The sequence below is a fragment of the Coregonus clupeaformis genome, chromosome 2 (assembly GCF_020615455.1).
Source record: "Coregonus clupeaformis isolate EN_2021a chromosome 2, ASM2061545v1, whole genome shotgun sequence".
Classification (NCBI taxonomy): Eukaryota; Metazoa; Chordata; class Actinopteri; order Salmoniformes; family Salmonidae; genus Coregonus; species Coregonus clupeaformis.
Window position 1 is genome coordinate 2,195,964 of NC_059193.1, and position 14,167 is coordinate 2,210,130.

Sequence of the window (14,167 nt, forward strand, 5' to 3'; positions counted from 1 at the left end):
CACACACTATCCCTCCCCGTCTGTTATCATAGCCAGGCTACTGTCAAACAACCTTACCTTCTGACCATGTGATAACAGCATTCTGTCTCTGCGCTATACTGTTGATAATGTGGGACCACAAAAATACAAAAATCATTCACAAATGCTTTGATAGCCTCTTGATGTTGAGCTTCAAAAGCGGAAAGAGGGGGGATATTTGTGTGCACGTGTGTGTGAGTGTGTCTGTGGGCACGCGTGTGTGTGTTTGGTACAGTCAGTTGGGGGGAGATGATAGACCGAGGGATTAGGAAAGGGCAGAGGCCGGATGCATCCTGTGGCTGGAGTTGACAGCGGCGTGTCCCCAACATCGGGCCTACAGGGGGCCTCTGAACAAATCAAGCTCCAGGGCCCAGTTTTTCTAAAGTTATCTATCCAGATTTTGGCTATCGGATAGGATTAAATGCATAGAAATAGAATGAATAGAACGGGAGTCCCCATTCAAGTCAATAATTATCATTATTTTTATGCATTTAATCCTGTCCGATAGGCGACATCCAGATTTTGAAAACTGGGCCCAGGATCTGAGGCCTAGAGGCTGGGCATGTCTAGTAGGCCTCATTAGAGACTACAGTCGACTTCTGTGCAATGAAATGTATCCTCCAGTCGACTCCTGATTGGTCAAAGGCAAAACCATTTAAAATACATGTATCTTAAAATGTACATGATCTGGTTCAGTGCAAGCTTCCATGACAGTCAAGCCATTATACACTGAACAAAAATATAAACGCAACATGTAAAGTGTTGGTCCCATGTTTCATGAGCTGAAATAAAAGAACCCTGAAATTTCAAAACACACAAAAAGCTGATTTCTCTCAGATTTTGTGCACAAATTTGTTTACATCCCTGTTAGTGAGCATTTCTCCTTTGCCAAGATAATCCATCCACCTGACAGGTGTGGCATATCAAGAAGCTGATTAAACAGCATGATCATTACACAGGTGCACCTTGTGCTGGGGACAATAAAAGGCCACTCTAAAATGTGCAGTTTTGTCACACAACACAATGCCACAGATGTCTCAAGTTTTGAGGGAGCATGCTATTGGCATGCTGACTGCAGGAATGTCCACCAGAGCTGTTGCCAGAGAATGTAATGTTTATTTCTTTACCATAAGATGACTCTAACGTTGTTTTAGAGAATTTGGCAGTACTTCCAACCGGCCTCAAAATCGCAGACCACGTGTATGGCGTCGTGTGGGTGAGCGGTTTGCTGATGTTAACGTTGTGAACAGAGTGCCCCATGGTGGCGTTGGGGTTATGGTATGGGCAGGCATATGCTACGGACAACGAACACAATTGCATTTTATCGATGGCAATTTGAATGCACAGAGATACCGTGACGATATCCTGAGGCCCATTGTCGTGCCATTCATCCGCCGCCATCACCTCATGTTTCAGCATGATAATGCACAGCCCCATGTCGCAAGGATCTGTACACAATTCCTGGAAGCTGAAAATGTCCCAGTTCTTCCAGTTCTCACCAGACATATCACCCATTGAGCATGTTTGGGATGCTCTGGATCGACGTGTACGATAGCGTGTTCCAGTTCCCGCCAATATGGGACAACATTCCACAGGCCGCAATCAACAGCCTGATCAACTCTATGCGAAGTATGCGACCAGATGCTGACTAGTTTTCTGATCCACGACCCTACCTTTTTTAAAGGTATCTGTGACCAACAGATTCATATCTGCATTCCCTGTCATGTGAAATCCAGAGATTAGGGCCTAATTTATTTATTTCAATTGAGTGATTTCCTTATATGAACTGTAACTCAGTAAAATCGTTGAAATTGTTTCATGTTGCGTTTATATTTTTGTTCAGTATATATCTGGGGTCAACCGTCTGTAGGGTCTGTATCTCAACATACCCGTGGGATGGAAATGCTCAGCCCCCTCCTGTACTCCCTGTTCACCCATGACTCAATAATCAAGTTTGCTGACGACACAACAGTGGTAGGCCTGATTACCAACAACGACAAGACACATCACTGACAACCTGAAATGGTCCATTCACACAGACAGTGTTGTGAAGAAGACGCAACAGTGCCTCTTCAACCTCAGGAGGCTGAAGAAATTCGGCTTGGCCCCTAAGACCCTCACAAACTTCTACAGATGCACCATTGAGAGCATCCTGTCAGGCTGTATCACCGCCTGGTATGGCAATTGCACCATTCGCAACCGCAAGGCTCTCCAGAGGGAGGTGCAGTCAGCCCAACGCATCACCAAGGGGACACTGCCTGCCCATCAAAGCTGTGACAAAGAGACTGCTAAACAGCTTCTATCTCCAGGCAATCAGACTGGTAAACAGTCACCTCTACCCGGCCTCTGCCCAGTACCGTGCCCTGAACCTTAGTCACTGTTACAAGCCGGCTGTCACCTGGTACTCTAACCTGCAACTTAAAGACTACTTTGCCCTATGTACATTGAGTAATTGAACACTGGTCACTTTAATAATGTTTACATACTGTTTTACCCACTTTATATGTATATACTGTATTCTAGTCTAGCCTCATCCTACCTACAGTACCTTCAGAAAGTGTTCACACCCCTTGACTTTTTCCACATTTGTTTTTTTACAGCCTGAATTTAAAATGTATTAAATTGAGATTTTGTGTCACTGGCCTACACACAATACCTCATAATGTGAAAGTGGAATTATGCTTTTAGAAATGTGTACAAATTAATTAAAAATGAAAAGCTGAAAGGTCTTGAGTCATGGCAAGCCTAAATAAAATAAAAAAGCTTAACAAGTCACATAATAAGTTGAATGGACTCACCCTGTGTGCAATAACAGCCCAAATAATAATAGGCTTTTTTAAGGCCAAAAAGATCATCAAGGACATCAACCACCCGAGCCACTGCCTGTTCACCCTGCTATCATCCAGAAGGCGAGGTCAGTACAGGTGCATCAAAGCTGGGACCGAGAGACTGTTAAACAGCATCTATCTCAAGGCCATCAGACTGTTAAATAGCCATCACTAGCACATTAGAGGCTGCTGCTGCCTATAGAAATCACTGGCCACTTTAAGAAATGGAACACTACTCACTTTAATAATGTTTACATATCTTGCATTACTCATCTCATCTGTATATACTGTATTCTATAATATTCTACTGTATCTTAGTCCATCCATGCCTCACTGTCATTGCTCGTCCATATATGTATATATTGTTAATTCCATTCCTTACTTTGAATTGTGTGTATTGGGTATATGTTGTGAAATTGTTAGATATTACTTGTTAGATATTACTGCACTGTTGGAGCTAGAAGCACAACCATTTCGCTACACCCGCAATAACATCTGCTAAACACGTGTATGTGACAAATAACATTTGATTTGATTTGATAATAGTGTTTGACATAATTTTTTTATGACTACCTCATCTCTGTACCCCAGACATACAATTATCTGTAAGGTCCCTCAGTCGAGCAGTGAATTTCAAACACAGATTCAACCACAAAGACCAGGGAGTTTTTCCAATGCCTCGCAAAAAGGGCACCTAGTTGGGAAGAGATTTTTGACATACCGATTCCATGGCACAGGGTTTATGAACTGATACGAAAAACGAAGCCGGATTCAAAACTTTGAATTTTTCAATTTAAATTATTCTGCAAAATTCTTGCAACCATTAGAATGTTATTGATATGGGGGATACAACCTTCTCAGCTCTGCAGATTTAGCCTGCGAAGAGACAGAATCATTAGATCATTTGTTTTGGTACTGTCCATATGTAGCTTGTTTTTGGACACAGGTCCAGGAATGGCTGAAGAATTGCGATATTTACCTGGAGCTAACTCTGCAGATAGCACTACTGGGTGATCTGAAAAGTCATAGTCAATCGATCAATAATATAATAAACTTTTAGCAAACAAAAAATATTTTCAATTTACAATCTGTAGGAACAATGAGAATAGAAAGGTTCAGAACTTTTGTGAAACATCACAGTACAGTTGAAAAATATATGGCAAATAGAAATCCAATATGGATGGTGTTAAGAGATACATGGGAGGGGTTGAATGGAGCGGAAGGTTGGGACTAATAACAACTAATAACAACAAGATAACTAATGTAAAACATGCTGTGTCCGTAAAACTTATATAGGTTATAGGTTAAGAACTTTTGTGAAAGAGCACAGTTTGAAAGATATGGCAAATAGAAATCAAACCGGATGGACATCAGAAATAGATGGGAGAGGTTGAGGGTAGAGGAAGGACAGGAGTAAAAACAAACTAAATAGAACTATTGTAAAATAGACTATGTCCATAAAATGTATATAGTATGTATAAGCTGGAAGTAGAGGCCTAAGCGTTGTTGTTCACTAGTTTACTCCAATTAGGGGAGGGGTGGTAGGGTTAGAAAGTAATAAAGGATTTTTATGTTTAATTTTTTTAAAGATATGTATATATATGTATTTATATGTATTTATATATATGTATGTATGTGTATATGTATGTATTTATATGTATATATGTATGTATATATATTTGCAAAACAATATATGGGGGATTGGAAGTGATGCAGACAATTACATTGATGGAAACTACAATCTATCTGCAATATTAAAGCTGATCTACCCCCTAAAAAAATTATTAAAAAATTATTTAAAAAAAGAAGGGCACCTATTGGTAGATGGGTAAAAAAAAAAAAGAGCAGACATTGAATATCCCTTTGAGCATGGTGAAGTTATTAATTACACTTTGGATGGTGTATCAATACACCCAGTCACTACAAAGAAACCGCTCAGGGATTTCACCATGAGGCCAACGGTGAATTTAAAACAGTTACAGATGCATCATTGAGATGGCTGAGATAGGAGAAAACTGAGGATCGATCGACAACATTGTAGTTACTCCACAATACTAACCTAAATGACAGAGCGAAAAGAAGGAAGCCTGTACAGAATAAAATTATTCCAAAACATGCATCCTGTTTGCAATAAGGCACTAAAGTAAAACTGCAAAAGGATGCAGCAAAGAAATGAACTTCATGCCCTGAAAACAAACTGTTATGTTTGGGGAAAATCCAATACAACACATCACTGAGTACCACTCTTCATATCTTCAAGCATGGTGGTGGCTGCATCATGTTATGGGTATGCTTGTCATCGGCAAGGATTAGGGAGTTTTTTTATGATAAAACGAAATGGAATAGAGGTAAGCACAGGCAAAATCCTAGAGGAAAACCTGGTTCAGTCTGCTTTCCAACAGTTACTGTTTTGACTTACATTGGCTTGAAAATCTATGACAAGACTTGAAAACGGCTGTCTAGCAATGATCAACAACCAACTTGACAGAGCTTGAATAATTTATTTAAGAATAATGTGTAAATATTGTACAATCCAGGTGTGCAAAGCTCTTAGAGACGTACCTAGAAAGACTCACAGCTGTAATCGCTCTCAAAGGTGATTCTAACATGTATTGACTCAGGGGTGTGAATACTTATGTCAATCCGATATTTCTGTATTTAATTTTCAATAAATTAGCAAAAAATTCTAAAAACATGTTTTCACTTCGTCATTATAGGGTATTGTGTGTAGATGGGTGAGAACAAAAATCAATTGAATCCATTTTGAATTCAGGCTGTTACACAACTAAATGTGGAATAAGTCAAGGGGTGTGAATACTTACTGAAGGCACTCTAACAACTGCTGTACACACCATTTCTATGTATATACTGTCCATACTGCCTAGACACACCATCATATATACACTAAGTATACAAAACATTAAGAACACCTGCTATTTCCATGACAGACTGACCAGGTGAATCCAGGTGAAAACTATGATCCCTTATTGATGTCACTTGTTAAATCCACTTCAATCAGTATAGATAAAGGGGAGGAGACAAGTTAAAGAAGGATTTTTACGTCTTGAGACAATTGAGACATGGATCGTGTATGTGTGCCATTCAGAGGCTGAATGGGAAAGACAAAATATTTAAGTGCCTTTGAATGGGGTATGGTAGTAGATTTGTGTTTCCCGTGTGTATCAAGAATGGTCCACCACCCAAAGAACATCCAGCCAACTTGACACAACTCTGGGAAGCATTGGAGTCAACATGGGCCAGCATCCCTGTGGAACGCTTTTGACACCTTATAGAGTCCATGCCCTGACGAATTGAGGCTGTTCTGAGGGCAAAAGGGGGGGTGCAACGCAATATTAGGAAGGTGTTCCTAATGTTTGGTATACTCATGGTATATTTATATTCCGGACTATGACATTGCTCGTTCTGATATTTCTTAATTTCTTAATTTGTACTTTTTGGATTATGTACGTATTGTTTTGTATTGCTAGGTATTATTTCTGCACTGCTAGAAACACAAGCACTTGCGATAACATCCGCAAATCTGTGTACGCGACCAATAAACTTTGATTGTTGTTGCTGGAAATCTGTAGCTCAATTGGTAGAGCATGGCGCTTGTAACACCAGGGTATTGGGTTCGATCCCCGGGACCACCCATACGTAAAAATGTATGCACACATGACTGTAAGTCGCTTTGGATAAAAGCGTCTGCTAAATGGCATATTATTATTATTATTATTATTATAAATCCATTGTCAGAGTATGGCCACATCCATCATATAGCTGGACTAGCGCTGAGCATAATGGGGTCCTATGCAGAGCCTGGGTGTTAGTAAGTGAAACATAACAGTAGAAATCCAACAGTATTTAATGCTGATAGTTCACATGAAATCAATACATGTGAGTGATACGTGCTAAAAATAGTGTAAGGGGCAAATACTGAGTTCCACTTTAGTTGAATTCTCACTTAGTCATGCATTGATGACGGTGAGAGACTAAGTGAACATCTGAGTTAAGTGGAATTTCGGATTCACCCTTATATCATTAGTTGATGAACAAAACATAACAGTAGATATTCAAATGTATTGAATGCTGATAGTGACAGTGTTACTCTGAAATCACCACATATCTAGAATGGTTGGCTTGTGAGTGATAGGTGCTACAAACAGGCTGAGGGACTATTTGATGAGCAATGTGAAGTAGAGATATCATCTTGTTGGGATAGGACCATAGTATGCCACGGTGTTATTAAACCCGAAGGAAGGATAGCAGCTCAGTCCACTGCTGCCAGAGAGAAGATGAGAGATCACCATTCAATCTGATTGGACATGACACGAGCAAGGTCCTCCTGATTGGACATTTGACCCGGTGACAGTGACTGACGAGTCATCAGCGGTGGGTCCACCACTGCAGCGCCCTTGGACCAGACCGCTTCAAATTAAACACCAGTTGCACCTTGGATAGGCAGCGGAAGCTGTGTCACGGCAACAGAAGGGAGGATGGGGTGGGGGAGCAAGGATTCTGTTGGGATGTCATCGGAAAAATGTACCCTATTATGTGCGCCGAAGCAGACACAGACCTGCATAGAAGTACGGATGCATTTGTGTCTATGTCACACAAAAGCACGTACACACACACACACACATATCCCCCCCGCTCACACACACACATCCCACTTCACACACACCCCCCAGAGGGGAATATGAATATGACTGAGCGCGATGACTTTATCCAGCTTAGAGAGTCAGCTCGACTGCTGCTCACCCCGCAGTACATTTCAATACAGTAATAAGGACTTAACTGCTCTGACCTACTGCTGTACTGTGGAACCCTACAGGGCACACATAACATCTACAAATCAACAGGACCCATACCAATGCATACAGACTCATACATAGAACACCAATAAGGAGTGAGCATTTAAGAGCACATCAGTGAATGGGCAACGTGTCTAGATGTCACAGCAGCCCAAAAGTCCTATGGAATGGATACAGTGCAAGTATTTCTTTATATACGACCCAGTCTTTTGACACGTTCCACTTTCACACAGCCCACCACAGCCTTGTCAAAAATCAAACATGTTCACTTGTCTCATGTAGCATTTTTTGTCATTCATCATTTGTCCTTTGGAGAAAAAAGGAGGCACAGAGGGGGGACGCCATCTTGTCATCACTGTCACCAAATCTTCAGGTCACTTTTCAATAATGGCTTCATAGGATGCTCCCTGATTGGAGCAGATCTCTCAATACTGACCTATTTTCCTCCTATAGCTGCCTTCTTCTCTAGTAAAGCCAACACAGCCTCACTGGGCCAATATGGCTTAACTGATCCTATAAAGGGTGGATTGGATGAATTGTGATTGCATGTTCTTTTGCATTGCGACGAAAGGATTTGGGTTACTCTGTTTTTATGACTTAATGACTAGAATCTCTCTCTAAGCATAGAATATTCAATCCTGTATGCGTGTGGGTGCACCCACTCCCACCCCCACCAATCCCCTCCCTCCCCTCTCTCTCTCTCTCTCTCTCTCTCTCTCTCTCTCTCTCTACTTCTTTGAGCGAACCCTGGAAAGCTCTGTGTGTGTGCCCTCTTAAAATGGAGCTGGGTGAAACAGGATAGAGGGGGAGTGTGTGGTACCCTTGAGCACAAAACACTTTATAAATAACTGAGACACATGCCCAAGGCTCATTACCATTAAACAACCCCCCACCTCAAACAACACCGTCCCAGATATTAATAAATGTCAAACTGTGGGGCGGAGGGAGGAGGGAGGGAGGAGGACGGACGGAGGGAGCTCAAGGGCTGAGCAGCAGGAGTTACTGCAGGCAGCCACAGCATTCGAAACACACTCACAGGTGGTAGCTGGGTAGTGTGTGTGTGTGTGTGTGTGTGTGTGTGTGTGTGTGTGTGTGTGTGTGTGTGTGTGTGTGTGTGTGTGTGTGTGTGTGTGTGTGTGAGTATGTATTTGTATAGTATATGTGTGTGTCTTACTGTCTGGTTTTCACCTAAACCATCAACTGTGCTGTGTGTCTATCTTTATAATAACCTGGAAGATTATGTTATTACATTTGATGATTTTATGTGTACATGATTGTATGAGAGTGTGTATATGCCTAAGCTTGTGTGTACAGTGCAGTGTACAGGACAGTATGTCTGTACCAGCATGTGTTTTCACGTGTGTATGTGTAGAGTAAGCTATATTTCAGTGTGTTTAGAGCAAGGTATATTTCAGTGTGTATGTATTGTTAGGCTATGGTTCAACCCAGCACTCAGAGAAACAACACGACAAAGGGAGTGGAAGAAACAAAAATATTTAATCAAAGTTAAAATTGTCTTAGTCCAAAAACAACTGAAGTAAAGGAACAGAGTGGGCTAGTCGGCTCCGGAGGAAGGAGAGGCTGAGGCAGGCAGGCAGGCAGGCAGGCAGGCAGGCAGGCAGGCAGACCGACAGGCAGGAAGGCAGGCAGGTTGGGGAGATATGTCCGAAACGCTCTGGTAAGAACAACGATCTGGCGCCGGTGGAGAGCCATGCCCAGGAATAAGTAGTGCAGGTTGATGAGAGAATAGGATGCAGCTGCGTAGGCAGGAATCACTGGAAACAACCCGCAGCTGCACAGGAGAGGCAGATCCTGAGCACGCCCCTGATCCACTCCAGACACACCCACATAAAGGGGACAAACACACATACAGATACAACAGAAAAAGAGGGGACAAAACAAGGAGGAAGGGAAACAGAAAAGGGAGAGACAAGCTGCCCACATAACAGTACCCCCCTCAATGGTCGCCACCTGGCGACCCACCAGGCCTGTCAGGGTTGTCGTGATGGAAGTCCGTGATCAGCTGAGGATCCAACACAAAACGCTTAGGGACCCAAGACCTCTCCTCTGGTCCATAACCTTCCCAATCGACTAGGTATTGGAGACCCCTACCCCGCCTCCGAGAGTCCAGGAGCCTACTGACGGTGTAGGCCGGATGGTCGTCAATGAGGCGAACAGGTGGAGGTGGATCAGCCGCGGACACAAAAGGCTGGAGGACACAGGTTTCAGTTGGGAGACGTGGAAAGTAGGGTGTATCTTCATGGCTGAAGGCAACTTCAAACGAACCGCAGCGGGGTTAATGATGGACTCCACCACAAACGGACCCAGGTACCGAGGAGACAGCTTGCGTGATTTGGTACGAAGAGGTACGTTCTTAGATGACAGCCAAACCTCTTGACCAGGATGAAACACAGGTGCGGGAGTCCTGCTCCTATCCGCTGTTGTCTTGTTCCTGTCGGTGGTCCGAAGCAATGCTTCCCGAGCGTCGCTCCACACTCTCTGGCAGCGGCGGAGGTTCTCCTGAACCGAAGGAACAGCCAATTCCTTCTCCTGAGCAGGAAACAGAGGGGGTTGATAACCCATGGTAACCTCGAAGGGTGAAAGACCGGTGGCAGAGGCGGTGAGGGAGTTGTGGGCGTACTCTATCCAGGGCAGATGTTTGGCCCAGGATGATGGATGTTGAGCAGCCACACAACGAAGGGGTTGCTTCGAGGTTTTGATTGGCTCTTTCTGTTTGACCGTTGGTCTGGGGATGAAACCCTGAGGACAGACTAACGGAAGCACCCAAAGCAGAACAGAAAACCTTCCAAACACGGGGAAGTAAACTGTGGGCCTCTATCAGATACGATGTCCACAGGTATTCCATGGGGACGGAATACATGTTGGACTAGGAGGTCCGCTGTCTCACTGGCAGACGGTAATTTTGGTAATGCTATATAGTGGACAGATTTAGAGAATCTGTCCACAATGGTAAGTATAGTATCATTACCTTCAGACTTGGGTAGGCCGGTGACAAAATCCATGGCAATATGGGACCAGGGACGGCTGGGAACTGGGAGGGGTAGCAGCAGCCCCGAAGGGGACTGATGGGAGGCTTTGCCCCGAGCACAGGTTGAACAGGCTGCCACAAAAGCCCGAACGTCAGTTTCCATTGAAGGCCACCAAAAATGTCTCCTAAGCAGCGTCAACGTGCGTCTCATCCCAGGGTGACCAGCAAAACGGGAGGTGTGAATCCACTGCAACACCTGAGACCGGACCGTCTCGGGAACAAAGAGTAGGTTGGGAGGTCCATCACCCGGTCCCGGGTCCGTGGCAAGTGCAGTCTTCACAAGAGACTCGATCTCCCACTGAACAGCCGCCACGACGCATGAGGAAGGCAGGACTGCCTCAGGCTCGCTGGTCTCCGAAGGGTCAGCAAACTGGCGGGACAAAGCATCTGGTTTAACATTTCTTGACCCCGGTCTGTATGTAAGAATAAAGTTAAACCTACTAAAAAACAGGGCCCATCTGGCTTGGCGTGAGTTGAGTCTCTTAGTGGCTTGGATGTAAGCCAAGTTTTTGTGGTCAGTCCAGACCACAAACGGCAGTTCAGCTCCATCCAGCCAGTGCCGCCATTCTTCCAGTGCAAGCTTGACCGCCAGCAGTTCCCGGTTTCCAACGTCGTAATTCCGTTCTGTGGGTGACAATTTCTTGGAGAAAAAGCACAGGGGTGAAGCTTTTGGTCAGTGGGGGAGCGCTGGGAGAGGACTGCTCCCACACCTGAGTCCGACGCGTCCACCTCCACAACAAACTGCAGAGAGGTATTGGGGTGTATCAACACGGGGAGGTGGAAAACAGTTCCTTCAAAACCCCTACCGCCTGCTCCGCCTCAGGGGACCACCGAAAAGGGACTTTAGGAGATGTGAGTCTTGTAAGGGGTGCCACCACTCTACTAAAACCCTTAATGAATCTACGGTAGAAGTTAGCAAAGCCCAAAAATCGTTGAAGTTGCTTACGGGTGGTGGGTGTGGGCCATTCCGTCACTGCCCGGATCTTCTCGGGGTCCGCCTTCACCTGCCCGCTCTCAATTATGAATCCAAGGAACGATGTAGACTGTTTGTGGAACTCACACTTCTCTGCTTTGACGTACAGCTTGTTCTCCAAGAGCCGTTGAAGGACTTGACGGACGTGTGACTCATGCCCTCGGGTGACTTGGAAAAAACAAGAATATCATCCAGGTATACAAAGACAAAACGGTTCAAAAAATCCCTAAGAACATCGTTCACCATGGCTTGAAAACCGCAGGGGCATTTGAAAGCCCAAAGGGCATGACCAAATACTCAAAATGTCCCAGTGGAGTGTTGAAAGCGGTTTTCCACTCATCTCCCTTTCGGATTCGGACAAGGTGATAAGCATTCCTGAGGTCGAGCTTGGAAAACACTGTGGCGCCATGCAGAGGTTCAAAAGCTGAGTTGATGAGTGGAAGGGGATACTTGTTTTTAACAGTTATGTTGTTTAAACCCCTGAAATCGATACAGGGGCGTAACGACTTGTCCTTCTTTCCACGAAAAAAGAAACCTGCACCCAAAGGAGACGACGAGGGACGGATTATGCCCGAGACCAGAGAATCACCAATGTACTGCTCCATTGCCTCTCTTCCGGTCGGGACAGATTGTATAACCGACTAGAGGGCAAGGGAGCACCAGGAAGCAGTTCAATAGGGCAATCATAAGGCCTATGTGGTGGTAGAGACAGAGCCTTGTCCTTACTGAAAACCTCCGCTAAGTCATGGTATTCTTTGGGGACAGATGACAGATCAAGAGGAGCTGAGGGAGGAGTTGGGTTACACTTAGTGGGGGAACCGCTGACCTCAGGCACTCGGAATGGCAGTTAGTGCTCCAACTGAGAATGGTGTGACGTGTCCAATCAATTTGTGGGTTGTGAAGAGCCAACCAGGGGAAGCCAAGGATTAGGGAGGTAGCTGAGCCAGACATAACTCTTAGCTGAATGCTTTCACAATGATTGCCAGAAATCACTAGGGAAACGGGGGGTGGTTTGATGAGTTATCTCCGCGAGGAGGCGCCCATCAAGGGCTGTGACCCGAATGGGGGTAGGTAGTGGCTCCATGGGGATACGAGCTTGTGTAACGAACTGGTGGCTAATAAAGTTATCTTCTGCACCTGAGTCTATGAGAGCTGAGAGTGGCAGGGAATGACTCTGGAAACGTAAGGTTACAGGTACTTGTAATCGGGGAATGATGGGTTCAGGATCTAACTCTGGGCTCGCAAGTAGACCCACCGTTACGAGCGAGCCTTGTCTTTTGGCCGCTTAGGGCATGTAGCCAGAATGTGTGTGGCGTCTCCACAGTACAGGCACTCACCCGCCCTGGAGGCGCCGTTGCCGCTCTGCTGGAGGTAGTCGAGCTTCGACCCACTTGCATAGGTTCCTCCTCTGTGCTCGGGATGGAATCAGGAACAAGAAGCTGCCGACTCCGGAGAGGCGAGACTCGAGTGGTTGAAGGCTGGGGAACTCGTCCTCCCAGATGTGGCCGATCGCCTCTCTCCCGACGCCTCCCGCAACCGATTGTCTAGCTTGATGGACAGGGAAACGAGAGAATGTAAATCATGTGGCTCATCACGAGCAGCCAGTTCATCCTTAATGGCTTCATTCAAACCGTTTAGAAATGCTCCTTGAAGTGCCACATTGTTCCACTTGGAGTCCGCTGCCAACGTCCAGAACTCAATAGAGTACTCTGCCACACTGTTAGAACCCTGCCTCAAATTAAAAAGTATCTTGGAGGAATTACCCACATGGTCAGGATGGTCAAAAACAGTCTTCAATTTAGCAGAGAAATCAGCAAAAGTCAATCCAGTCAAAGTTTGATCTGAGCACACAGCCTCAGCCCAAACCAGAGCTTTCCTCTTAACAGCCCCAGAACATAATGTACCTTAGATGAATCAGTAGAAAACGACAGTGGTCTCTGCCGAAAAATCAAGTCACACTGAAGCAAAAATCCCCGGCACTTGTCCAATTCTCCATTGAACGGTTCAGGCGACGTGACAGGGGGGTTCCCGACGGAACGAAGCCTGCCTAGTGTCCGAGGAAACAACTTGGGGTGCATCAAACTGGGGGTCAGAGAGAGATGGAGAACTGATAACAGACAATTTAGAGACGTGTGTAGTTAACTGAGTCACCTGGTTCAGCAGTTGATGATTATCTTCCACAAGAGTCCGAATCAACTGGTCATGCTGTCCTAGCAACGTTCCTTGAGCCTGAATAGCTTGTTGGAAGCTGTCTTTGTTTGCCCCGTGCTGTTTCTCTGTTGGGTCCATGGCCAGATCGTTCTGTTAGGCTATGGTTCAACCCAGCACTCAGAGAAACAACACGACAAAGGGGAGTGGAAGAAACAAAATATTTAATCAAAGTTAAAATTGTCTTAGTCCAAAAACAACTGAAGTAAAGGAACAGAGTGGGCTAGTCGGCTCCGGAGGAAGGAGAGGCTGAGGCAGGCAGGCAGGCAGGCAGGCA